This window comes from Lactuca serriola, chromosome 5, assembly GCF_051521515.1.
Source record: "Lactuca serriola cultivar US96UC23 chromosome 5, Lser_US96UC23_V15, whole genome shotgun sequence".
NCBI classification, from domain to species: domain Eukaryota; kingdom Viridiplantae; phylum Streptophyta; class Magnoliopsida; order Asterales; family Asteraceae; genus Lactuca; species Lactuca serriola.
Genome location: NC_136412.1, coordinates 296,839,174 through 296,843,424, shown reverse-complemented (window position 1 = coordinate 296,843,424; position 4,251 = coordinate 296,839,174).

Below are 4,251 nucleotides of genomic sequence, written 5' to 3'. Positions count from 1 at the left end.
TGTGTTATAATAAGACTATACATCATTATCTTGAGCATGTCATAGTTGCTTACAGGTTACGGTCTTGGACATTTGAGATTGCATTTCACTTTTTTTATTTAAATATAGGATTTTTCTGGTTCAAATACATACAATTTATACAACAATCATTTATACTCATTTCATACACTCATAAGAAAATATCGGATTTTCTGGAAATCATACACGAACTTTCGAATGGCATACAATTTCTCAAAACACTACTTATGAACTCACCAACTTTGTTGGTGACACTTTTTCTTTGAAATAACTTGTATTCTCAGGAAAACGCTAAACCATGTAGCAACTACTTTTGAAGCCTAACGTTTTGGCGTTAGTAACATATTTTGGATCACCATATTGTATTTGATATTCAAACATGTAACACATACAATCATGTAAACTTTTCAAATATATTTATATTACGGTGGTGTGTACTTTCTTTACTATTCATTTGTTATGATACTAAATATGACGTCCTCCACCCCCGAACGTTTCCGCCGTTCAGGTTTGGGGGTGTGACAAAGAATAAACCCATATTTTATGTATAGTTTTTGTTTTTGGGGTAATTTTTTGGCAGACATGAAGTGGCAAAAAAAGTTTAGGTAGAGATGGAGGTGGCAGACGGTGGGCGAACGGTGGTGTTGGAGGAAGTTGTTTTTCACAGTTTTTGAGTGTTTTTAAATCTATGAATATGTTCTTGGGTGTTTATCAAACACACACACGCATATATTTTTACACACACACACACACACACACACACATATATATATATATATATATATATATATATATAGAGAGAGAGAGAGAGAGAGAGAGGTATTTTTGATTGTTGTAAAGAAAATAAAAACAAATTCATCATTTTAAATATTTTCAAATACGTTTGGACCAAATTCACAACAAATGAAACCGTTTGGACCACTGGTGCAACTCCAAAACATTTAGGACCAAACATCCAATTTTTGACATACCACAATTGACCAAATTAACTTGTAATTTTTTCTAAAAAGATTAATACAATACAAACTAACGATTCCCTACTTATGGACATAATATGGCTGATCAGTTAGCCCTAGAAACAAGAATAATCTAAATAGTACACATAAACTCTGAACCCAACACAAATTCATAAGGAAACATCAAAACAAAAATAAAAATTAACTACAAAGATAGGGAAGAAACAAACTTTTTGAGGAAGAGTCAAGGCAGGTTCTTTACACAGATATCTTCATTATGCAAAGGAAGCCTCTAAAGGATATTGACTTTAAAAAGTTTGGGAGGGCGTAAGATAAAAGGCTCATGAGTCTCAAGCGAACATCAATAATAGTATTCTTAACAATTGTTTCAAATTTCCTTATATTATTCTTGAAGACCTTGTTGTTTCTTTCGACCCACATGTGGTTGACGGTCCCTGCAAGCATAAAACATTGAATAATATATCAAATAATCTTACTTTTCGAGGCTTATTTGAAAAGGTAGGTGATGTCAATCCACTTGTCGGGAACCTTGTTGAGATTCAATTTGGCTTTCATGTCTTGCCAAACCTGAGAAGGGTAGGCACATTTCAAGAAGAGGTGGTATCAAAGCAAATGTGACAAAAACTATATATGAGATTTTTATTGGGTCCAAGATACATATTTTATTATACGTTTTGAGATATTCTTTGAGGGCTACCCATAAGATGAACACATGATATAGGATGTTTTGATAGAATCATAAAAGATGATGCCACTCGACAACAAGCTCATCTGGATACATACAAAGCCAAACAACCCTAATCATTATCTTACGTACTTATAAAGCTTGCATATTCCCTTGATTGTCATGCATTTGAACCCCCCCCCCCCCCCCCCAACAATTTACTAAAACCTCATGTATTTGAAACCCCCAAACCTTTTCACCTTCTTAATAATTAATCACACATAATCAATGGTAATTCATATGAGATAATAATTTGCTAAAACCTCATGCATTTATATGATATTAGAACATGTTTGAGTTTTTGGGTTTTAGACTTTAGTAAATGGGTAATCTGTTTGATACGTTGGATTTGAAGCTATCTTATTCGAATTACCCAAAACAAAAGATAAATTAATAATATATGCTGATGCATGTTTTGTACAAGCCCCAATCAAAATACAATATATCATGATTATACATTTAAGTGTCTTTTATTCCATTTTTGGTTTTATAACAAAAGTTTATTTACGTAGCGAAGAAAGAAAACTTGAAAATGAATATTTAGGTTGGATGTTTATATAAGATTTGTTATATATATAAATACATAAATGTGTGTCAAATACAGCCCATCACAAATTTAATGTTATAAACTACAATATAACTCAAAGTGGTTTTCCAAATATAATGTTTATACTATAATATAATATATTAGAAGAATATCATATAGTAGACGAATCCCACATGTTGTGCAGAAATTTAGTTACATAGATAATATATTATAATTATATTTCATTTAAATTATGTTAGGGTCATTTGGTTATTACATTGTTGTATTAGACACTATAGTCTCATATATTTTGAATGACTCTTACAAAAATGATGTCAGTAATTTGAATATAACGTAAATATCTTATGATGTTTATTGAATGATATTATCTTCCATTGAGCACTTTTTAATTGGAATCAACTTTATTATGGTTAAAAATTTTGGCTCCATTTTTTCTTTTCATTAGTTCTAGAATATGATTTTTTATATAAACTTAAAATATGTCACTATATTAAAATAGATTGAGAATGAGACTTTTTATATTTACTTAAAATACGACACCATTTTCTATTCAATAGTAAAACTAACAAAAGTTGTTAAATATGTATTTTTATGAGGTTCAACATAAATAGACGACCACAAATGAGAATCCATATCTAATCAATCATCAACTAATTACATTAGATACTAATATGTATATAAAAATTACATTTAAAATTTTAAACTAACAGTAAAAAAATTTCATTATTTATTATGATAAAAAATCTGTAAATCAAAAAATATACACGTTATTTAATCGCATACAAGTTTTATGTATGGCTTATTCACAATACATTAAACCATATATAACCATATTAAACTACATAATTATCCCAATGCGCAACGCGCGGGCATTCGCCTAGTATACTTATAAAGGAAGCATTTTTCCTTTCACCACATTCATTTGAAACTCTCATTCATTTTTCCTTTTACCACATTAATTTGAAACTCTCATGAATTTTTAATTTTTTCTAATAATGATTATAAGTTATTTAATAAGGTTAAATAAATATAGAACCTAAATATATAAACTAAATTTCAATATTAAAAGAATATATTTTCTTCTACTTATAAACTTATGTTTTTAACTTTTAACATATTATACTTAATTTATTACGTCTAATATGTTGTTGTATGTAAACCATTATCATTTTAAAGCTACAAATTTTGAACAATATAAAATACTTAAATTGTTAATTTAAATATAATCTTACATGATTAACTTAAATATAAATTTTAGTTCAACTTAAACAACCCAAAAAATATTTTATAAATAGTTGAATGTGATAAATTGTAGTGTCTTTCTAATAATAATTGTAAGTTGGTTAATAAGGTTAAATAAGTATCAAACCTAAAGTGTAATCATAAATAAACTAAATTTCAATATTAAAATAATATATTTACTTCTAATTATAAAGCTATGTCTTTAACTTTTAATATATTATACTTAATTTATTAGATTTAATATGTTGTTGTATGTAAACCATTATCAATTTAAAGCTACAACTTTTGAACAGTTTGGACAAAATACTTAAATTCTTAATTTAAATACAGTATAACATTATATGGTCAACTTCAATATAAATTTCAATTCCACTTAAATAACCCAATGAATATTTTGTGAATAGTTAAAAGTGATAAATTGTAGTGCTAAATGAAAAAATTAAATTGTAATATCAATTTAACTAAAATATTTCTTAAAGATATTTTTATAATCGTTAAAAGTTTGAAATAAGTAGCTTAAAATAACTTCCAATAACAATAGTTAAAAATAACTCTATATAAATGATTATAATGTTACCTTTAAAAAAAATTGTTTGATGTTTTAAATAATTACAATGATAGAAATTAAAACGTTAAACAAATAAATTTAAAAATTTAATTAACAATAACAACAACTATAAATAACATTAAACTGCATATCACATTTAATTTTATTCATGAGTAACCCACAGGTAGAGGTCATT